The 24,660-nt window shown below is 46.5% G+C and overlaps 1 pseudogene; it reads right to left on the bottom strand.

Moving 5' to 3' along the window:
• LOC134949858 (tubulin-folding cofactor B-like) overlaps positions 1 to 23,550 on the bottom strand; it is a 45,253-nt pseudogene extending 21,703 nt beyond the window's left edge.
• Positions 23,551 to 24,660: the final 1,110 nt, after the last annotated feature.

The raw sequence follows: 24,660 nt of genomic DNA, 5'->3' as shown, positions 1-24,660 counted from the left end.
GCCAGAATGCCGGCAGGGGGGATAAAGTGCAATAAAGACCCTTGTGGGCTCACTGTGCTTACCACGCAGCAGGCGTGGTGACTCGCTGCGTTCTTCACATGAGTGGGAATAGTCCCTGTTAGTCGGCATGCCGATTGTCAGCATTTCTAGCATTCGGGATTCTGGCGTCAGTATACTGACCAGCAGGATCCCGACCGCTGGTGATGTGATTACATCCCCTTTAAGTGTGTGGCGGCACCTGAAAACCCCTCATAGGGCTTATATCTCCCAGGCCTGTAGGAGGTTCATAGTGCAGGAGGAGTCAGGCTTCTGTCTGAAATGTAAACGCCCCTATGCAACATTTTTTTCACAACTTTTGATCCTGCCCTAAAAGATGCAAATTTTGGGGAAAAACTATGCGTTTTATTAATACTATTTTTAAGCTTAATCTCCGTAGTGAGACCTGCACTATACTGTGGGGATATGTTTTTAAACACACTAAATGATAACTACCTACCTCAACTAATCGAGGAACAATTACAGTAGGTACAATGCAATCTTAGAACTGGTATTAACTAACAATGGGGAATTGATATCAAATATTATAGTAGGGGAGCCCATGGGAAACAGCGACCACAATATGGTCACATTCAATATCAGTTTTCATAAGCAGTCCTATATGGGCTCAACTAGGACTCTAAACTTTAGCAAATGCAACTTTGACATGATGAGGGAAACTTTAAGGGACATTGAATGGAAAATTTTGTTCAAGGTAAAAATACTATGGAGAAATGGGAGGTATTAAAACCACTGCTCATTAATAATACTCGCAAATGTATTCCCATGGGCAGCAAACAAAGGATTAAAAAATCTGAACCAATGTGGATTAACAAAAAGATTATGGGAAATAATGGGCAAAAAAAGGCAAGCATTCAAATCAGAATGCGGAGTCATTCCAGCACTATAAGGATTGTAACAAAATATGCAAAAAAGAAATAAGAGCGGCTAAAGTAGAAACTGAAAAGCAAATAGCTAAGGAAAGCAAATCAAACCCCCCAATTTTTTTTTTAAATATATCAACAGCAAAAGATTAAAAAAAAGAGAGTATAGGCCCTTTAAAGGACAAGCTGGGAGTCTTAATCAAAAACGATAATGACATAGCGGACAAATTAAATTAGTTTTTCTCATTGGTCTTCATAAGCGAAGACCAGATGCAGGGATTAACACACAATCTCAACAAAAATAATGTCCCACTGCTAAGTGCTTATTTAAGTGAGGAGGTAGTCTGTGACCGATAAAAAAAAATAAGATTAATAAGTCACCTGGTCCTGATGGAATTCACCCAAGGGTTCTCATGGAGCTTCACTCTGAACTAGCAAGACCGCTATTATTGATCTTCAATGAATCACATCAGGAATTGTTACCAAAGACTGGTATATAGCCGATATTCAAAAAGGGAAGTAAAGCTGAACCGGGTAACTATAGACCAGTTAGTCTTACATCTATAGTGGGGAAAGTACTGGAAGGTATTCTAAGGGATAGTATACAGAAGTTCCTTGAAGCTAATAAGGTTATTAATAGGAAGCAACATGGATTTGTGAAGGGTAGATCATGTCAAACAAACTTATTAGGCTTTTATGAAAGAGTTAGTGCGAACCTTGATCAGGGTAAGGAGGTGGATGTAATCTTTTTAGATTTTGCTAAAGCTTTCAACAAAGTACTGCACATGAGATTTATCTATAAGTTACATGAACTAGGGCTAGGGAGCACAATATGCACTTGGGTCAGAAATTGGTCAGATAATAGGGAACAGCGCATTGTGGCAAATGGAACTTTTTCAAATTGGACTGAAGTACTAAGTGGTGTGCCACAGGGGTCTGTACTTGGATCACTATTGTTCAACATTTTCATTAACGATCTAGCAGTAGATCTAGAGAGCATTGTGTCAATTTTTGCAGACGATACCAAATTGTGTAAGGTTAGAAATACCGAGGGAGATGTCGAGTCTCTCCAGAATGACTTAGTTAAACTGGAAGCCTGGGCAGCAAAATGGAGAATGAGCTTTAATACAGACAAGTGTAAGGTAATGCACTTTGGTAGCAAGAACAAAAATAACACCTACATACTAAATGGGGTAAAATTAGGGGATTCTGTACTGGAAAAAAACTTAGGTGTTCACATAGATAGCAAACTAAGCAGCAGTACTCAAAGTAGGATTGCAGCAAAGAAGGCTAACAAGGTATTAGCATGTATAAAGCGGGGAATTGATGCAAGGGATGAGAGTGTTATACTCCCATTATATAAATCCCTAGTGAGGCCACATATTGAATACTGTGCACAATTTTGGGCACCGTACTACAAAAAAGATATCCTGGAACTTAAAAAGATTCAGAGGTGGGCGACCAAACTACTTAAGGGGATAGAGACGCTGGAATATGAGGAAAGGCTTGCAAGGCTAAGCATGTTCACACTGGAAAAGAGGAGACTAAGAGGGGACATGATCAACATTTTCAAATATATAAGGGGACAATACACAAAGCTTGCGGGGGATCTGTTTTTGGTAAGATCAACATAGAGGACGTGTGGACAACCGCTTAGGTTGGAGGAGGGGAGATTTCACATACAGAGGCATAAAGGTTTTTTGCACAGTAAGGACAATACATGTTTGGAATTCCCTGTCTGAGAGAGTGGTAATGGCGGACTCGGTCAACACTTTTAAGAATGGGCTAGATAAATTCCTAATGGAAAAGGATATACAGGGTTATGGTGCATAGTCACGCACTATAGTTATTAAAAAAGAGGAATAAGGAATAAACACATTGGCCGACATTAGCAACAGACAAAATTAGTCCTAAAAAATAATACAGCGTAGCAGACCACATATAGGTTGAACTCGATGGACAAATTGTCTTTTTTCAACCTCAGAGATTATGTTACTGTGTGCAAATGTCTCTGCATTGGATATGGGCCTGGAGAAGAAAGCTTTTATACCACTACTGACTGTTATCATCACAGTGGCGAAAAAGGTGATATTACGTAACTGGGCCTCCTCTGCCCCTTCATTCTTGGAAGCAGTTAAATCACAGCAGAAACTTTTATATTTTGATAGGCAGTTTTCCCAGCGACTGATTCGGGAGTTGCCCGCTTTTACAGCAAATGTGGCATACCTGTACACAGTGCATCCGGAAAGTATTCATAGCCTTCACTTTTTCCACATTTAGTTTTTTATTTTTAATAAATCAGCAAAAATCTCAAAAAAACTTTTTTTACGTTGTCATTTTGGGGTATTGTGTGTAGAATTTTGAGGGGAAAAAATTATTTATTCCATTTTGGAATAAGACTGTAACATAACAAAATGTGGAAAAAGGGAAGCGCTGTGAATACTTTTTGGATGCACTGTACATTGAGACCCTTGATCCTCATACGAAAGCCAAGATTCTGAAGGTGTTTGAAACAACCTCATGGCATCTATATCATCAATTGTCCTAACATATTGGTGGTGATTCGTAACAGATGGGGTTATGACTAGGTCGCGTGTACAATATTTATGTGGTCTGATTTATCCTGGTGCTAATTTTACCTACCTTCGGGGAGTGATCTCAATGTTTCTTTCAATGTATGTTTTCTGTGGTAAGCAATGAAGTATGGAGCCTTCCTGCCCACCCTCCCCTTATTTTTCCTTCCCTAATAGTACATAGACCCCATAGTGGAGATGAGGTAAATAGGGGGAGGAAAACTGGAAATAGGAGGGGAGGCAGTATAAGAGAAACAGAGCAGTATATTTGTAGAAATGCTGGTGTAAATATAGTGCTGGTAAAAGTGAATGCTCAACTGCAGTAATATGTTGGCTCATTTCTCTGTGAGTGATAAATTGCACCAGCCAATCAGCTCCTAACTGTCATTTTTCAAACACGGGGCAGATGTATTAACCTGGAGAAGGCATAAGGAAGTGATAAATCAGTGATATGTGCAAGGTGATAAAGGCACCAGCCAATCAGATCCTAACTGTTAATTTACATATTAGAGCTGATTGGCTGGTGCCTTTATCACCTTGCACATATTACTGGTTTATCACTTCCTTATGACTTCTCCAGGTTAATACATCTGCCCCAGTGTCTGTAACATGGTAGTTAGGAGCTGATTGGCTGGTGCAATTTATCAATTTATCACTCATTGATAAATGAGCCCATTAGTTTGAAGCTAAATGACAGTGTAGAAAATTTGGGTGCAGAAATAGATTTTTAAGGTTGGCTCTATAAGAAATGAGAGGATGTGAGGGTAGGCAAAAAAGCAATGATAATTCAGTCAGGACTTTTACGTGTATAAAGGCAAAATTACATTGCTACAGCTGTGCAATTAAAGATTTAAAAAAAAAACTGGAAGTACAAATAAAAGCAATTGCAGGTGAAGTGGAAAATGTTACAGTGTCCAAAAGAAGGAGTTCAGTGCTGCGTATCCAGGTTGTGCAAGCAGGAGCTTGTGATATGATGATTATATGTACTATCTGAATAATTTTGTATATATGTATTTTTTTTATAAAAGTTTTGAATATAATTATCCACATGACTTGAAAGCGCTCCCTTTATACATTTGTATTTTAAGGAAATCAATGGAAATAAATGGACAGCATGAAGGAAATGAGGGGAACAATACTCATTTCCGATTGTGAATTGGATTGTGAATTGGAAACGGGTCCTTCCTGGGTGCGACCCGAAATTGGACCCTTTCTACTCGCATCCCGACCCAGCCATAAGCCGGGTCGGGTTGCCATTGGGGGCAGGATGGGGGGTGGCAGCATCAGGAAAGGGGGAGGTGTTGCGGCGGTGGAGCTAGGAGATGAGATCATCTCCGCACTGCCTCTCCCTGAGTTGTGAATGGCCCCCGAGTCGCATCGACCCGGGTAAACCGTTCACACTGCCCCTGAGCCGGTAATACTCCAGGAATAACCCTTCTTTATTCCCAGGTTGAATTACAGGGTCAGGCGACCCGGGATTTCTGGAGTGGCCCTTTCACACCACACAGCGACCCGTGTCGACCTAGCAATTTAGCGGGTCGATACCGGGTTGTGTGGTGTCAAAGGGGTATAGGAGACTCTTACACAGACATAACATACCCCCGCTTTGTAGGCTGTCCGGCTGCCCGCACCTCACATCGACTTCCTGGTGTGATGGATTCTGCTGCCAGCCTCTACACCTCCAGCTTTTGCTGCTGTTCTGCTGCGTTCTGAGCAGCCTCGTCTTGACTAAACTTCCCCAACTTATTCCGCTCTAGGAAGGAACGCACGGAGTCTGCAGAGAACAGACAGCATGATTTGGGGAACATTCCTGCTTATACAGTAGGCTGCTAGGAATACAGTACTAAAAGGTCCATGTTTCAATCATAAAGCACTAATCACTATTATAATGTGGATTAGGAATCTGGGAGACTCTGTCATAGCATAAAAAGCAGTAAGGCACAGCAATGCATCATTAGGTTACATTACCTAACCTGTACAAACACTACAGTCTGATTGGCTGTTATGGTTTGTAGGATCTGTGTGTTTTCTGCACTAGTTTAGTAAATTACATGAACTGATACCCTGATTCCAATATGGGTGACCTCTGATGAGTTTCAAATAATGGGGGTAATTCCAAGTTGATCGCAGCAGGACATTTTTTAGCAGTTGGGCAAAACCATGGCCCTCATTCCGAGTTGTTCGCTCGTTCTTTTTCATCGCATCGCAGCGATTTTCCGCATACTGCGCATGCGCAATGTTCTCACTGTGGCTGCGCCAAGTAAATTTGCTAAGAAGTTTGGTATTTTACTCACGGCATTACAAGGTTTTTTCTTCGTTCTGGTGATCGTTGTGTGATTGACAGGAAGTGGGTGTTTCTGGGCGGAAACTGGCCGTTTTATGGGAGTGTGTGAAAAAACGCTGCCGTTTCTGGGGAAAACGCGGGAGTGGCTGGAGAAACGGGGGAGTGTCTGGGCGAACGCTGGGTGTGTTTGTGACGTCAAACCAGGAACGAAACTGACTGAACTGATCGCAGTGGCAGAGTAAGTGTCGAGCTACTCAGAAACTGCTTAGAAATTTCTATTCGCAATTTTGAGAATCTATCGTTCGCAATTTAGCTAAGCTAAGATTCACTACCAGTAGGCGGCGGCTTAGCGTATGCAATGCTGCTAAAAGCAGCTTGCGAGCGAACAACTCGGAATGAGGGCCCATGTGCACTGCAGGGGGGGCAGATATAACATGTGCAGAGAGAGTTAGATTTGGGTGGGTTATTTTGTTTCTGTGCAGGGTAAATACTGGCTGCTTTATTTTTACACTGCAATTTAGATTGCAGATTGAACACACCACACCCAAATCTCTCTCTCTCTCTCTCTGCACATATTATATCTGCCTCCCCTGCAGTGCACATGGTTTTGCCCAACTGCTAAAAAATTTCCTGCTGCGATCAACTTGGAATTACCCCCAATATGTGTTAGTATACAATAAGTGGGACTGAAGCTCATATGCACCAAACTAAATATTCAGATTTGACTGACCTTGATTTAATTAATAGAAAGATTATATATAGCATTTGAACGGAAACAGTTCTAAAATTGTTATGTAAGAATTGGGCTTTAATTTGCTTTTTTAAATATGTCACTATTACACATCAATACAAGTTGTTCTATTCACAGTAAAGCCCATTTATAAGGTAATATTTAGAATAAGAGTGTAAACTACTCCAGGTGATCTACCCAGGGCCGTAACTACGTGTGTGCCAGATGTGCCTGGCAAACAGCACAGTCGCCCTGAGGGCGCAACTGGCCACATCCCCGTTCCAAGGGGACTTTAGTCTGCGGCATTGTAATGAGTCAAACTGACTCATTACAAGCCGCCTGCGTGTGTGCGGAGAGGAGCAGCAGCTCCGGTGGCAGGGGAGAAGGAGGAGGAGGGAGGGGAACTCGGGAGCCGCAGCAGCGCACTGTAATTGGTGGCGGCGCCGCTGTAGCTGTCCCTCTCCTTCCACATAGGCTGGCCACCGCTGCTGTGAATGTGGGATGCACTTCCCTCATCCTAGCATTCACAGTGGCGGCAGCTAGCCAATGTGGAAGGAGAGGGACAGCTACAGCGGCGCCGCCACCAATTACAATGCGCTGCTGTGGCTCCCGAGTCCCCCTCCCTCCTCCTCCACCCCTACCCGGGATCCTCCAGCAGCTGCTGCACCGAGGAGCCTGACTGCCTGAGCCAGCGGTAAGAGACAGTAAGTATCATCTATCTATCTATCTATCTATCTATCTATCTATGGATAAAGATAGCCCGGCACTCCACTCAATATAAATAACAAATGCTGAGGTGCTGTCACTGGCCTAGACTGAGGGTGTTGTGGACTCTGGGATTCTTCCGATGGTTGGGAAGAGGAACCACATACAGGACGCTGACAGTAAGGTTTAGTGAAATAGTGAAGAGCTTTATTGCAGGAAAAGAACAATTAAAAGTCATATATCATAAAAAACTTATGAGGGAATGTCCAGACCCATTGGAGGGTTTTGTGAACAATATTAGAGATATTGGTAACTGAAGAAACTGTGGGTGATGTTTAAGAGTCACTGAAACTTGAAGAACTTTAGAGACACAAATGGTTAAAGGAACTTGTGAGCGGAGATTAATGTTAGGCGCCGCGGTCCGGGACTTCCTCCCAGCCCGGCGCCTAGCAACTAGGGACGCCGAGCGCGCTGAGCCGCCGGGTCCCTAGCAACGCTAGGACACCGTGTGCGCTGAGCCACCGGCTCCCTAGCAACGCTAGGACGCCGTGCGCGCTGAGCCGCCGGCTCCCTAGCAACGCTAGGACGCCGGGCGCGCCGAGCCGCCGGGACCCTAGCAACGGGGACACCACGGACGGACCGCGTTCCCCGTTGCTGGGTTGATTATTTAACTGTGCACACATGTTTTCTGGTCGTGCAGCAAGGCAGCTGCACGACATTCATTGTAATCAGGCTCTGGACTCTGATTGGAGGATTCCCTGCTAAATACCTTCTCAGTGCCTCACACAGACGCCGGTGATAGTTTCCTGCATGCTGCTCATGTTGGTGAACGTCTGTTCCTGGTCTGCTGTGCCCGGTCATTCCAGTCCTCTGAGTTCCTGAGTCTTGGTGTTTGTCATCTCATCCCAAGGAGTTCTCCTGGTCCTCATTTACCTGTGACAGTCTGTAGAGGATCTCGTTTGGTTTCGTGAGTGGCGGCTCTGCCGCGTGCTGCGGCCTAGGCCGCTTTATATTGTGTTCTGGTTTTGGAGCATTTGCGGAGGTATCCGCTTCCACAGTCCTCTCCGGAACTCGGCGGTGCCGTGTAGGAGAGTGGACAAGTGGAGTATTTTGGTTGTTCTTTTCCCTGGCGGTAATCTGCGCATACTTTAGTTTTAGGTTTGTTAGTAGCCCCTGGCCTTGTTGTTTAGTTAGAGGGCCCCTTGTTATCACCCTGTCTCGGTTCACTCTTTGTCTCTCATTAAGACCTGAGGGGGCATCGGAGTTGGGCAGATGTAATCCGCCCTTCAAACGTGGCTGCCATGGGCCCAAGCAACCATAGTCTCGCAAGAGTGTACTGACAGCACGGGCGAGACAACGGAGATAGGGCGCCAGGGGCTATTCCCATTCCTTTCCCCTTTCCCAGCATTACGTTCTGGTATTCAGGTCCTTTCATATAAGATCACCCCAGACCTGAGTATTAGAATCATAACATTATCACCGGCCCAAAAACTAAAAAAAAAAAAAGGGGTTTTAAATTTTTTCCCATTCAGTTTTGGTAAGAGTTAACCGGCTTCATGAATCCGGCAGGGTTAGGACCAAATCCCGGTCAGCTTTTAGTTAACCAAATTCAAGAACTTACTCAAATGGTTCAGGACCTTTCTCTTCGGGTGAGATCGCAGGAAGATCTTTTGCGAGCCTCCCCGAGGGTGGTCCCAGAACCAAAGATGCATTTACCCGACCGTTTTTCGGGTAACCGAAAAGATTTTTGTAATTTTAAAGAAGCTTGTAAGCTATATTTTCGTTTAAGGCCTGGTTCCTCTGGTACTGAATCACAGCGGGTTGGGATTATTATGTCGTTACTCCAGGGGGATCCACAGACCAGGGCGTTTGGGTTAAAAGCTGAAGATCCTGCTTTGTTATCTGTAGACGCCTTTTTTAAATCATTAGGTCTGTTGTATGATGACCCAGATAGAGAGGCGCCAGCTGAGAGTCACCTGCGTGCTCTCAAACAAGGTAAAAATCCAGCAGAGGTGTATTGTACCAAATTTCGCCGCTGGTCGAACGACTGTGGCTGGAATGACCCGGCCCTGCGCAGTCAGTTTCGCCTCGGTTTATCTGAACTTATTAAAGACAGTCTCCTCCAGTACCCCGCTCCTGAGACTCTTGATAAACTCATGGAGCTTGCTATAAAAATAGATAGTCGTCTCCAAGAGCGGAGGGCTGAAAGAGGAACAACTGTTAGGCCTAGTCCTTGTGTTTATACCTTTCCAGAGGACGTCGAGGAGCCCATGCAGATGGGTCTCTCCCGGCTGTCCCCAGAGGAAAGAACCAGAAGATTAAGTTCTGGTCTTTGTTTGTACTGTGGTGGTAAGGGACATATTGCTCGCAACTGCCCGAACAAGTCGGGAAACGCTCTGACCAAGTGAATTGTGAGGGGGTTCACTTAGGTCTGCAGCTTATCTCCTCAAAGGACTCTCTCTTAGTCCCTGTTAAGATTTCCTTTGGCAGCCTCAGTTCATTGGTGTCGGCCTTTGTCTACAGTGGAGCTGCAGGAAATTTTATGGATTTAACTTGGGCTAAGGCCTTAGGCATTCCACAGATACCGTTGGATAAACGTATCACCATGCACGGGTTAGATGGGGGTCCGCTTTCCAATGGGATAATTACTCACCGCACACCTCCAGTATTACTTACAGTAGGAGCCTTACATTCTGAAGATATAGAATTCTACCTTACACATTGTCCGGCAGTTCCTGTAGTTTTGGGTCACCCTTGGCTTGCCTTTCATAATCCCACCATTGATTGGCGGTCCGGGGAGATTTCCCAATGGGGTCCTTTTTGTGTTATGGAATGTATTTCTTATCCAGTCCGGGTTGCAGCAATCGTCCCAGAGCTTATTCCTGTGGAATATCAGGATTTTGCCGATGTGTTCTCCAAAGGCAATGCGGACATTCTGCCTCCCCATCGGTCCTACGATTGTGCAATTGAGTTAGTACCAGGTGCCACTTTGCCTAAGGGGAGATTATATGCCCTGTCCGGGCCAGAAACCACGGCCATGAATAATTACATTCAGGAAAGACTTAAAAAAGGTTTTATTAGGCCTTCAAAATCTCCGTTGAGTGCAGGATTTTTCTTTGTTGAGAAAAAAGATGGGTCACTTAGACCATGTATTGATTTTAGGGCTCTAAATAAGATCTCTGTGAAAAACACCTATCCTTTGCCATTAATTTCAGTGCTTTTTGATCAGTTACGCTCCACCGTGATCTTTTCGAAAATTGATCTTAGGGGAGCTTACAACCTCATCCGAATAAAATCTGGGGATGAGTGGAAGACGGCTTTCAGCACTCAGTCGGGTCACTATGAATACCTGGTGATGCCGTTCGGCCTGTCAAATGCTCCGGCGGTTTTTCAAGACCTCATTAACAATGTTCTCCGTGACTTCCTTGGGAAGTTCGTGGTCGTTTATCTTGACGACATTTTGATATACTCTAAGTCTATGGAACAACATGTTACCCAGGTGCGTCTGGTTCTTCAAAAATTACGAGAGAATAATTTATATGCCAAGCTTGAGAAGTGTGATTTTCACATCACAGAGGTGTCTTTCTTGGGGTACATTATTTCTCCCCAGGGATTTTTCATGGAACCGAAAAAACTCCAGGCCATCCTTAATTGGGTGCAACCCACTAATTTAAAAGCAATTCAGCGCTTTGTAGGGTTTGCTAATTATTATAGGCGGTTCATTCATACTTTTTCTGACCTGGTCGCTCCCATAGTAGCTTTGACTAAAAAAGGAGCAGATCCCTCCAATTGGTCGCTTGAAGCTGAGTTAGCCTTCCGGGCCTTGAAGCAGGCCTTTGTCTCAGCTCCTGTCCTCAGACATCCTAATCCGGAGCTTCCCTTTATTGTGGAGGTTGATGCCTCAGAGGTTGGAGTGGGGGCTATCCTTTCTCAGGAAGATCCGGAGTCTCAGGAGTTACATCCTTGTGCCTTCATGTCCAGGAAATTCTCCTCCGCTGAATCCAACTATGACGTTGGTAATTGGGAATTACTGGCAGTAAAATGGGCTTTCGAGGAATGGAGGCATTGGCTGGAGGGAGCTAGGCATACTATTACTGTTTTTACGGACCATAATAACCTGCAATATATTGAATCAGCTAAACGGCTTAATGCTCGGCAGGCATATTGGGCATTGTTTTTTACTCGTTTCAGGTTTATAATCACCTTCAGGCCTGGTTCCAAGAATACGAAAGCTGATGCCCTGTCACGTTGCTTTCTTCCGGTTCACAATAGCAATCCTGTTACTACCCCCATAGTTCCATCTTCAGTCATCCGGGCAGGCCTCACACAGGATTTATTTACTCAGTTAAACCAGCTTCAACACCAAGCTCCTAGACAAACTCCTGCTGGTCGTCTTTTTGTCCCTGAATTTTTGAGAGGCACTGTTTTAACTGAGTTTCATGACAACAAAGTCTCGGGGAATCCGGGTATCACTAAGACCTTGGAGTTAGTCTCTCGTTTAGTGTGGTGGCCTAGTCTTTCTAAAGACGTTAAGGAATTCGTCCATTCCTGTCAGGTTTGTGCACAGCATAAGGTTCCTCGTTCGTTGCCTATCGGGCAACTTATGCCTTTAGCCGTTCCTCTCAGGCCATGGTCTCATATTTCCATGGATTTCGTGGTGGACCTTTCCCTTTCAGCTGGATTGCGAGTCATTTGGGTGGTAGTGGACCGTTTTAGTAAAATGGCTCATTTCATTGCTCTTCCCCGATTACCCTCTGCTCAAGGGTTGGCAGTTTTGTTCCTCCGCCATGTGTTCAGGCTCCATGGTTTGCCCACTGATGTTGTCTCTGATCGGGGTCCACAATTCATCGCACGATTCTGGAAACGTTTTTGTGCCTCTTTGAAGATGAAACTGTCTTTAACATCGGGTTACCATCCACAGTCTAACGGGCAAACCGAACGAGTCAACCAGTCATTAAAACAGTACTTACGCTTGTATTCGGCCAAACTCCAGAATGATTGGTCCGAGTTTCTTCCTTTGGCCGAATTTGCTTATAATAACTCTTGTCATTCCTCCACCAAGGAGTCCCCATTCTTTTCAGTCTTTGGTTTTCATCCTAGAGCCAACTCTTTTTTCCATCATTCTCCAGTTTCCTTGTTGACCTTAACCTCCCATCTCAGAGCAATTTGGAGAAAAGTGCACCTTGCCCTCAGAAAAGCAGCCTTCTGAGAAAAGAAATTTTCTGATAGGCTCCGATGTCCTTGCACTTTTAAGGTGGGAGATAAGGTATGGTTGTCAATTCGCAACATCAAGCTTCGACAACCCTCGGCTAGACTGGGACCCAAATTTATTGGACCGTTTCTTATCATTAAGAAGGTCAACCCAGTTGCTTTTCGGCTACGCTTGCCAAGATCTCTCAGAATTGGGAATACTTTCCATTGTTCCCTGTTGAAACAATATGTTTCTTCCAGCAGATTTCCTCGGAGGACCTCCCAGGGTAGATCTCCAGTGGATGTGCAGGGACAACAGGAGTTCTTGGTAGAGAAGGAGTTAGATTCAAAAGTTTCCCGGGCCGGCTTTATTTTTTGGTTCACTGGAAAGGCTATGGTCCGGAGGAAAGGTCTTGGGTCTTGGATAAGGATCTACATGCCCCTAAACTCAAGAGATTATTCTTTCAGGAATTTCCTCAGAAACCTGGCTTTAGGGGTTCGTTGACCCCTCCTCAAGGGGGGGTACTGTTAGGCGCCGCGGTCCGGAACTTCCTCCCGGCCCGGCGCCTAGCAACTAGGGACGCCGAGCGCGCTGAGCCGCCGGGTCCCTAGCAACGCTAGGACACCGGGCGCGCCGAGCCGCCGGGACCCTAGCAACGGGGACGCCACAGACGGACCGCGTTCCCCGTTGCTGGGTTGATTATTTAACTGTGCACACATGTTTTCTGGTCGTGCAGCAAGGCAGCTGCACGACATTCATTGTAATCAGGCTCTGGACTCTGATTGGAGGATTCCCTGCTAAATACCTTCTCAGTGCCTCACACAGACACCGGTGATAGTTTCCTGCATGCTGCTCATGTTGGTGAACGTCTGTTCCTGGTCTGCTGTGCCCGGTCATTCCAGTCCTCTGAGTTCCTGAGTCTTGGTGTTTGTCATCTTATCCCAAGGAGTTCTCCTGGTCCTCATTTACCTGTGACAGTCTGTAGAGGATCTCGTTTGGTTTCGTGAGTGGCGGCTCTGCCGCATACTGCGGCCTAGGCCGCTTTATATTGTGTTCTGGTTTTGGAGCATTTGCGGAGGTATCCGCTTCCACAGTCCTCTCCGGAACTCGGCGGTGCTGTGTAGGAGAGTGGACAAGTGGAGTATTTTGGTTGTTCTTTTCCCTGGCGGTAATCCACGCATACTTTAGTTTTAGGTTTGTTAGTAGCCCCTGGCCTTGTTGTTTAGTTAGAGGGCCCCTTGTTATCACCCTGTCTTGGTTCACTCTTTGTCTCTCATTAAGACCTGAGGGGGCATCGGAGTTGGGCAGACGTAATCCGCCCTTCAAACGCGGCTGCCATGGGCCCAAGCAACCATAGTCTCGCAAGAGTGTACTGACAACACGGGCGAGACAACGGAGATAGGGCGCCAGGGGCTATTCCCATTCCTTTCCCCTTTCCCAGCATTACGTTCTGGTATTCAGGTCCTTCATATAAGATCACCCCAGACCTGAGTATTAGAATCATAACAATTAAGACACTGGTGATTTGTAGAACTTAAGTGTAGTGGTTTTAGACGCTGTTGGTTTATAGAACTTGAGAACGGTGACTGAGACGCTGATGATTTGATGGACTTGAGTGCAGTGGTTTAAGACGCTGATGATTTGTAGAACTTGAGAACGGTGACTGAGACGCTGATGATGTGAAGAACTGAAGTGCAGTGGTTTAAGACGCTGTTTATTTGTAGAACTTGGGAACGGTGACTGAGACGCTGATGATGTGAAGAACTGAAGTGCAGTGGTTTAAGACGCTGTTAATTTGTAGAACTTGGGAATGGTGACAGAGGCGCTGATGATGTGAAGAACTGAAGTGCAGTGGTTTAAGACGCTGGTAATTCCTAGAACTTGAGAACGGTGATTTAGGGCCCGCAGCCCACGCTGATTCCAAGGAGCACTGGTGACTGGACCGCAGAGAAATACACCGGCCGCTGAATACACTGGAACCGGTGCAGCGAACTGGCACCTGGAAATGCCGGAGACACTGGAGTACCACTTCAGAGATCCTTGCCGGGAACAAGAGCGCTGGCATCCACGTCAGGGAAAGACGATACTCAGGCGCCGAGGCTCTGTCCGGCGTCTGACTTTGAATCTCCCGCCACCGCTGGATTGGCGGAGCAGTCTGATGATGTCACCTGCCCCCGTCCACGTGATGCCGGGTGTCATGGCGGTGCCCATGCCCTGGAGAACCGCCGGGAGCCGTGCCAGCCAGCCGCCGGAGCCTGTGGCCCACCGAAGGCGGAGGCCGCAACACAGACCAGCAGACACGCAGGGGTAAGCGCGGCGAACGCCGCCTCTGGTGTGTGACAGTACCCCCTCCTCCAGGAGTGGCCCCTGGACACTTTCTCGGTTTTGTCGGATGTCTGGAATGGAAAATCCGCACCAGTCGGGGAGCCATAACTTCAGTAGCTTTGACCCAGCTCCTTTCCTCGGGGCCAAAACCTTTCCATTCCACCAAATACTGTAGATTCTTGTGAAGATAGCGAGAATCAAGAATAGCTTTGATTTCAAAGTCCGTACCCTCTTCAGCCTCTGCAGAGGTTGGCCTTGGGGACTTGGAATGAAACCGGTTCAAAACAAGAGGGCGAAGAAGAGAGACATGGAAGGAATTTGGTATCCGGAGATGGGAAGGCAATCCCAATTTGCAAACAACCGGATTCAGGACTTGTAACACGGGATAAGGACCAATGAACCTTGGAGCAAACTTCATAGTGGGCACCTTCAAACGGAGATTGCGGGTAGAGAGCCATACCCTGTCACCAACCTTGTATTGAGGAGCTGCCCATCGCTTTCTATCCGCAAAAAACTTATAGCGACCAGAAACTCTCTTGAGGTTGGCATGAACTCGACTCCAGATTTGACTGAAGTGCCGGAGGGTGGAGGCTGCAGTAGGAACTTCTTCCGGAGGACAAATGGGTAATTCTGGAACTTGGGGATGAAATCCATAATTAATGAAAAATGGAGACTCACCAGTCGAAGAGTGATATAGATGATTATGGGCGAACTCGGCCCAGGGCAACAACTCCACCCAATTATCTTGCGAGGGGGAGAGGTAAACACGGAGAAAAGTCTCTAAATCTTGATTGACGCGTTCAATTTGCCCATTGGTCTGTGGATGATAAGTGGATGAAAACTTGAGTTTTATTTGTAAGGCCGTACAGAGAGCTCTCCAGAATCTTGCCGTAAACTGTACCCCTCGGTCAGAAACTATTTCCAGAGGTAACCCGTACAGGCGGAAGTGTTCCCGAATAAATAACAAAGCTAACTTAGAAGCTGATGGTAACCCGGTCAACGGAACAAAATGTGCCATCTTAGAGAATCGGTCGATAATCACCCAGACGGTGTTATGACCCTTAGAGAGAGGCAGTTCATTAACAAAGTCCATAGAGATATGAGTCCAAGGCCTCTTAGGAATGGACAATGGGTGCAACAACTCCGCAGGAGGCAGACGAAGAATTTTTTGCTGAGCACATTGAGGACACGAGTTGACATACTCTTGAACGTCCTTCTTCATAGTGTCCCACCAGTAAGATCTTCCTAGAAATTCCCACATCTTTTGAACTCCAGGATGGCCCGAAAACTTAGAAATGTGAGCCCACTGCAACAACCTAGGTCGAAATTTAGCTGGCACAGACATTCTTCCAGAAGGAGGACCCAATGCGGTGGGAGCCGCTGAAATAGAAACTGGACTGAGAGTCAAAGCTTTTCAACGGAATTCTCCTCATCCGAAGCCATTAAGGAATGGGATAGGGCATCCGCCTTGGTGTTAAGAGTTCCAGCCCGGTACTTAATGATAAATGAAAATCGGGCAAAGAAGAGCGCCCATCTTGCTTGACGGGGATTCAAGCACTGGGCCGTCTTGAGATACAGCAAATTCTTGTGATCCGTGAAAATCGTAATTAGGTGTTTAGCACCTTCCAAAAGATATCTCCATTCTTCCAAGGCAGATTTTATTGCCAACAGCTCTTTGTCTCCAATGGTGTAATTTAGTTCAGCAGGAGAGAACTTGCGAGAATGGAAACCACATGGATGTAACTTCCCATCTGGAGCGTACTGCGAAAGTACGTCACCAATGCCTACCGTAGAAGCGTCAACCTCCAGAAAGAATGATTTTAAAAAGTCTGGTTGCTGAAGTACCGGAGCGGTCATAAAGGCTGCCTTCAACTGAGCGAATGCTGCTACAGCTTCAGAGGACCAATGGCTTGGGTCAGCCCCCTTCTTGGTTAGGGCAGTAATAGGCGCCACAATAGTAGAGAAACCCCTTATGAATTTCCGGTAGTAATTTGCAAACCCTAGAAATCGTTGCACCGCTTTCAAGGAAAGAGGCTGAGTCCAGTCCCGAATAGCAGAAAGTTTCTTCGGATCCATACGCAACTCCGTGCCTGAAAGAATGTAACCCAGAAATGGAATAGAGGGGACCTCAAAGGTGCACTTGGAAATCTTGCCGTATAGATGGTTCTCTCGCAACCGAAGAAGTACCTCCTTAACTTGTACTCTGTGCTCAGTGAGATTCTTCGAAAATATCAGGATGTCATCCAAATATACCACTACATTTAGGTATAACATATCCCGAAAGATTTCATTAATGAATCCCTGGAAGACGGCGGGGGTGTTGCTGAGGCCGAACGGCATTACCAAGTACTCATAATGCCCGTCCCTAGTATTGAAGGCCGTCTTCCATTCGTCTCCTTGTCGGATACGTATCAAGTTATAAGCTCCCCTTAAATCGAGCTTGGTGAAGACTCGAGCTCCGCGAACTCTATCAAAAAGCTCCGTGATGAGCGGCAAAGGATACTTATTCTTAATGGTGACTTCATTTAGACCACGATAGTCGATACATGGCCTCAGGCCTCCGTCCTTTTTCTTCACAAAAAAGAAGCCTGCTCCCGCCGGGGAAGTAGAGGGACGGATGAATCCCTTCTGCAGATTAGACTTGATATATTCTGACATACATTCTTGAGTCTCGGGTACTGATAAAGGATAAGTGCGACCCCGAGGTGGCATTTTCCCCGGAATGAGCTCAATAGGACAGCCCCAGGGTCTATGCGGTGGTAACTGATCGGCCGCCTGTTCCGAGAACACATCTGTAAACTCCCGATAAGCCCCTGGAATAAGCTCTTCATCCGACTTGGAAGATACACGAAGCGGGTAAACAGGAGTAAGACAATTCGAATGACAAAATGGACTCCAAGAAATTATCTGTGTCGACCTCCAGTCGACGTGAGGGTTGTGAAGCTTGAGCCAGGGAAGACCAAGAACGAGATCGTGAGGCATCTCCTGAATCACAAGGAACTCCAGATGTTCTTGATGCAAAGCTCCCACTTGCAGCTTGATTGGCATAGTACGACTTGAAATCAGACCATTAGGAATTTGGGTACCGTTAATAGCAGTTATCGTAATAGGTCGTTCGACCGACCGTAACTTCAAACCCAGATTCTGGGCACAGGAAAGGGAAATAAAATTCCCCGCAGCCCCTGAGTCCAACAGTGCCTTAACGGTTTTGACTTCAGACTCAGAAAACAGAGACACGGGGGTAAATTTACTAACATTCGTAATTTTCGGAAAAAGGTCAAAGTTCAATCACGAATGACATCGAAAGTGTAAAACTGCAACTTTTTGAATTGATTACGACTAATTTACTAAGCTGTCGTATTCGGGTTTTTCTTTTGTTCCGATGTCGATGTCATTCGTGTTTTTTTTTCTATTTTTACAGCAGTGATTAGCAAAACACTGCCGACTTTTTAAAAAAGAATCTCGGCCGGATCTGTGTGATCCGTGCTGGGGTTCATTTTTTTTTTTTTTTAAATTAAACAGTGTAAAATTTAAAAAAAAATTGCGTGGGATCCCCCCTTCTAAGCATAACCAGCCTCGGGCTCTTTGAGCCGATCCTGGTTGCAGAAATATGGGGGAAAAAATGACAGGGGTTCCCCCATATTTAAGCAACCAGCATCGGGCTCTGCGCCTGGTCCTGGTTCCAAAAATACGGGGGACAAAAAGAGTAGGGGTCCCCTGTATTTTTAAAACCAGCACCGGGCTCCACTAGCTGGACAGATAATGCCACAGCCGGGGGTCACTTTTATTTAGTGCCCTGCGGCCGTGGCATCAAAAATCCAACTAGTCACCCCTGGCCGGGGTACCCTGGGGGAGTGGGGACCCCTTCAATCAAGGGGTCCCCCCCCCAGCCACCCAAGGGCCAGGGGTGAAGCCCGAGGCTGTCCCCCCCATCCAATGGGCTGCGGATGGGGGGGCTGATAGCCTTTGTTGTAAATGAAAAGATATTGTTTTTAGTAGCAGTACTACAAGTCCCAGCAAGCCTCCCCCGCATGCTGGTACTTGGAGAACCACAAGTACCAGCATGCGGCAGAAAAACGGGCCCGCTGGTACCTGTAGTACTATTACTAAAAAAATACCCAAATAAACACAAGACACACACACCTTGAAAGTAAAGATTTATTACATACATGCACACAAACATACATACATACTTACCTTATGTTCACACGCAGGTCGGTCCTCTTGTCCAGTAGAATCCATGGGGTACCTGTAGAAAAAATTATACTCACAAAATCCAGTGTAGATCGGTCCTCTTCAAATCCATTTGTAATCCACGTACTTGTGAAAATAAAAAAACGGAGTCCCGACCACGAACTGAAAGGGGCCACATGTTTTCACATGGGACTCCTTTCCCCGAATGCCAGAAACCCACTCTGACTTCTGTCTAAGTGGGTTTCTTCAGCCAATCAGGGAGCGCCACGTTGTAGCACTCTCCTGATCGGCTGTGTGCTCCTGTCCTGAATGACAGGCGGCACACGGCAGTGTTACAATGTAGCGCCTATGCGCTCCATTGTAACCAATGCTGGGAACTTTCTGCTCAGCGGTGACGTCACTTTAGGTCAACCGCAGGGCAGAAAGTTCCCACGATTTTTTCCCCCATATTTCTGCAACCAGGATCGGCTCAAAGAGCCCGAGGCTGGTTATGCTTAGGAGGGGGGACCCCACGCAATTTTTTTTTTGGAAAAAAACCACTTTCCCACCCCTTCCCACTGATAGACATGCACGGATCTCATGGATCCCTGCATGCCTATGCAATCACGAATATAAAAAGCAGGTCTGCTTTTTTTTAGCACTTTTTTGCGATTTGTAATTTTTCACGGCAGTGTTTTCCTCTTTGGAGATTTGCACTTTTTAGTAAATTACCGAGTTCTACTAATTTGCTGGCGTATTTTGACCGATGGTGTATTCATTCGTATTTTTTTACAACTACTTCCAAAAAAATACGAATGCCCTCATCTCTGCCGTGATTTGAGTTTAGTAAATTACCGAGATGACACTTTGAAGAAAAAACGGCATCTCGGTCAAAATCGGGACCTTAGTAAATTTACCCCACGGAGAGTAAACAGTCCACTGCCGGAGAAGATTGAGAAAAAACCCCTAGCTCGACTTCTCCAGAACAAGCTAGGACTGCCTGTTTTCCTGGGCGAGACTTGCAAAGCTTGAGAAAATGATCCGCCGCTCCACAGTAGAGGCAGAGTCTACCCTCACGACGATGCTGACGTTCTTCTGGGGACAGCCGGGACAGATTAATCTGCATGGGTTCGTCTGGACTTGAAATAACTATTTGCTTAGATGGAAGAGATCGGAATCTCGACCGGTCTGACCGACTACGTTCACCACCTCGATCCTGCATGCGAAGATTCACCTTTACACAGAGTGAGATCAACACTTCCAAGGAATCTGGCAGATCTCTAGTGATCAACTCGTCCTTTAAACGATCCGAGAGCCCGTTCCAAAAAGCAGCCCGAAGGGCATCATTATTCCAGCACAGTTCTGAAGCTATAGTTTGAAAGTGAATCACATACTGTCCCACTGTACGAGAGCCTTGTCGAACTCGGAGCAAGTCAGCAGAGGCAGCGGTCGTCCTGCCGGGCTCATCAAAGATCCTTCGAAATGACGTGATGAAGTTGGTATAACTAGAAACTAATGGATCTGATCGCTCCCACAATGGTGACACCCACTCCAACGCTGAACCCTCAAGCAAAGAGATAATGTATGCCACTTTAGACCGTTCAGTAGGGAAGTTATGTGAGAGGAGTTCGAAATGTACCGCACACTGATTGAGGAAACCACGGCAATTCTTTGGATTCCCGTTATAACGAGGAGGAGCAGTAAGCTGAAGGCGTGACCTGGTTCCAGACAAGGACGGAACATTGCTAGAGACAACCACTGGAGCGGATACTGGAACTGGAACCACTGAAGCCAGAGAAGTCTGGATTTGATCCAGCCGGCCAGATAATTCGTGGAGATAATGCATCACCTGATTCTGTGCTGCTTCCTGACTCTGTACTCGGGAAACCAAGTCCTGCATGGTGCTTGCCTCTGGGTTCCGATTCCCCGGGTCCATGTGGCCTGAGTATACTGTCACTGGCCTAGACTGAGGGTGTTGTGGACTCGGGGATTCTTCCGATGGTTGGGAAGAGGAACCACATACAGGACGCTGACAGTAAGGTTTAGTGAAATAGTGAAGAGCTTTATTGCAGGAAAAGAACAATAAAAAGTAATATATCATAAAAAACTTATGAGGGAATGTCCAGACCCATTGGAGGGTTTTGTGAGCAATATTAGAGATATTGGTGACTGAAGAAACTGTGGGTGATGTTTAAGAGTCACTGATAACTTGAAGAACTTTAGAGACACAAATGGTTAAAGGAACTTGTGAGCGGAGATTAAGACACTGGTGATTTGTAGAACTTAAGTGTAGTGGTTTTAGACGCTGTTGGTTTATAGAACTTGAGAACGGTGACTGAGACGCTGATGATTTGATGGACTTGAGCGCAGTGGTTTAAGACGCTGATGATTTGTAGAACTTGAGAACGGTGACTGAGACGCTGATGATGTGAAGAACTGAAGTGCAGTGGTTTAAGACGCTGTTGATTTGTAGAACTTGGGAACGGTGACTGAGACGCTGATGATGTGAAGAACTGAAGTGCAGTGGTTTAAGACGCTGTTGATTTGTAGAACTTGGGAACGGTGACTGAGACGCTGATGATGTGAAGAACTGAAGTGCAGTGGTTTAAGACGCTGGTAATTCCTAGAACTTGAGAACGGTGATTTAGGGCCCGCAGCCCACGCTGATTCCAAGGAGCACTGGTGACTGGACCGCAGAGAAATACACCGGCCGCTGAATACACTGGAACCGGTGCAGCGAACTGGCACCTGGAAATGCCGGAGACACTGGAGTACCACTTCAGAGATCCTTGCCGGGAACAAGAGCGCTGGCATCCACGTCAGGGAAAGACGATACTCAGGCGCCGAGGCTCTGTCCGGCGTGTGACTTTGAATCTCCCGCCACGGCTGGATTGGCAGAGCAGTCTGATGACGTCACCTGCCCACGTGATGCCGGGTGTCATGGCGGCGCCCATGCCCTGGAGAACCGCCGGGAGCCGCGCCAGCCAGATGCCGGAGCCCATGGCCCACCGAAGGCCGCAACACAGACCAGCAGACAAGCAGGGGTAAGCGCGGCGAACGCCGCCTCTGGTGTGTGACAGGTGCCTTCCCAGTTGGAGATACAGAATCCCAAGTAAATAGCAGTCGTATTGCGGGTGGCACTCATGCAGACTCAGCTACGAAACTAATTTCAAGTCATTTTAATATAGCCGACATGTTTAATATAGCCGACTTGTCTGGCCCTGAGGACGGGGCTTGGTCCCCGAAACATGTCGGCTATATTAAAATTATATTAAAATGACTTGAAATTAGTTTCGTAGCTGAGTCTGCATGAGTGCCGCCCGCAATACGACTGCTATCTATCTATCTATCTATTCTGTCTACCTAATGTGTAAAAGGTAGACTCTGTCTGCCGTAATGTGTAAAAGGTGGACTCATTCTGCCGTAATGTGTAAAAGGTGGACGCTGTCTGCCGTAATGTGTAAAAAGGGGACGCTGTCTGCCGTAATGTGTAAAAAGGGGGACTGTCTGCCGTAATGTGTAAAAAGGGGACGCTGTCTGCCGTAATGTGTAAAAAGGGGACGCTGTCTGCCGTAATGTGTAAAAAGGGGGACTGTCTGCCGTAATGTGTAAAAAGGAGGACTCTGTCTGCCGTAATGTGTAAAAACGGGACTCTACCTGGTGTAGTGGCGCTAATGTGCGACGTAATTTGAATAATGGAGACTACTGTGCACCGTAACATGAATTGGTATTATTTTGTGGCCACAACCCTTCCCCATGAAGCCACGCCCCTATATTTTTGATGCGCGCCTAAGGTGCGCACTGCCTCTACTTTACATAAGGGGGGTTGAGGCGCCAATGCCGTTTCTTGCACACAGCGCTAAAATGTCTAGTTTCGTCACTGGATCTACCTACTGACTAGTGCTACCCAGTGGGCAAATAAAAATTACTTAATGGTATAATTACAAATGAACTTCAAAATTTCTCCTGCAACACCTGTAAGGTATCCTCATAGTAACAATGAATCCTTTAGTAAGAACTTACAATAGGGGGGCGTGGCCTGGACGCTGGGCTGATCGGATGTGCAGCAGCTGGGCTCCTGTACATAGTGGTTATTAAAGTGGTTTCCCGCTATTATCCCTGGATCATATCACCTCCCTGCGGTCTGCCCGTGGCTGGTGTACAGGACATCCCCGGGCGGCCTGGGGGCTCCCTGCACCTCCTGGCAATTGCGACCTCTGTCCCGGCCTGAAGCCGGGACCTTGATTTTTGATCCAACCCGGCCATGAGCTCCGGGAACGGAGCACGGCCATAACAGAACCTCCGGAGTGACCTGTGGACATTTATACTACCAGACCCGCAGCAGTGACCTGCCCCAGACCTCTGGGCACCTCCAGACAGCGGGGAAACCTCCCACTCTCCTGTGGACAGTCAGGTACTTCATAGCTCCCGGTGTGTATCACTGGTGGCGGCCATTTTACTGCCTCAGAATTTAGCTCCTTCAGCCCCCACTGAACCAACGCTCTCACACTAAAGCCTGCTGCAGTCTGTGCCTCTCCAACCTTTATGCCTGGATTTTTCACTATACCTGCCTCTTGCATCGGTTGTTTGGTGCCATTATCTGGGTTGCTGGATTCCACTGGTTTATAAGTGCAGTCTGTGGTTACCATTTATTTTTCCTCTGCTGTATCATATTTTCCTGCCCTGGAGTGCCATCTTCTGGACATTCTGCCTTGTTGCAGCCAGCCCATACTTCAATCTCCTCTGATGTTGCTCCTTGGAGGAATGCTCAGTTAAGCCTCAATGGGTGCTGCCCTGGGGGCTTTATGATTGTTGTTTTTTTCGAGCAAGATAATGGAATTCTGATTCAGAACGTTTTTGCTCAGCTCCGTTTTTTACCTGCTCTGTTTTACCGGGACTTTCGTACGTCATGCCTAGGTCAGAAAAGTCTGCACCCCCTGCAGATCTTACTACTTTTATATCTAAACAAGTGCCTAATTCTCACCCTGCCCGTCTCCGAAAATGAGGACAAATCTCCTGTTCTAGATTCTTCTATGAAAGACTGTATTTCCTCCATTTTTACTGAGATGAAGATGCTGAAACAGGCTTTCCATTCAGAGATTCGTAATGCCATTTTTGGTCTCAAGGCTGAGATTTCTGACCTGGGTACACGCACTAATGACGTCGAACAGAAAATCGATGAAGTGGTTCACTTTCAGCAAGAGATGGAACGCTCTGTCTACGTCATGCAGGAAGACATCTATCTCTTCCAGGACCAGCAGGAGGATACAGATAATCTAGCGAAACGTAATAACTTACGCATTAAAAACATCCTTGAGTCAGTGGAACCGGCCCAATTGGAGGACTTTCTTATCCGTTTTTTCCGACACCTTCTACCGGATACCTCGCCCGAGCATTTCCTCCTAGATAGACCCCATCGCTCATTGAGACAGAAACCTCCATCGACATGCCCTCCGAGAGATGCGGTTCTGAGGTGCCACTACTTCAAGACCAAAGAAAAAGTTCTGGCTGCTGCCCGCAACAAAGACTCTTGCCTATTTGAAACGTATAATTTACTGGTGTTTCAGGACTTGTCTCCTATCACTCTCAAGAGACGTTCCAACCTGAAGGAATACACTCAAATTCTCAGGGAGAACCAAATCCGTTATAGGTGGGACTATCCCTTCGCCCTGATAGTTCAACTCCATGGGAAAAGGCTGCTGGCGAGATCCAAGGTGGAAGCCCACCAGCTTCTTTATAAACTCAACCCATACCCTCCA

Source organism: Pseudophryne corroboree, chromosome 8 (genome assembly GCF_028390025.1).
Source record: "Pseudophryne corroboree isolate aPseCor3 chromosome 8, aPseCor3.hap2, whole genome shotgun sequence".
Lineage (NCBI taxonomy): Eukaryota > Metazoa > Chordata > Amphibia > Anura > Myobatrachidae > Pseudophryne > Pseudophryne corroboree.
Note: the sequence above shows the minus strand (reverse complement) of the source record. Positions and strands in the feature narration are given on the sequence as shown.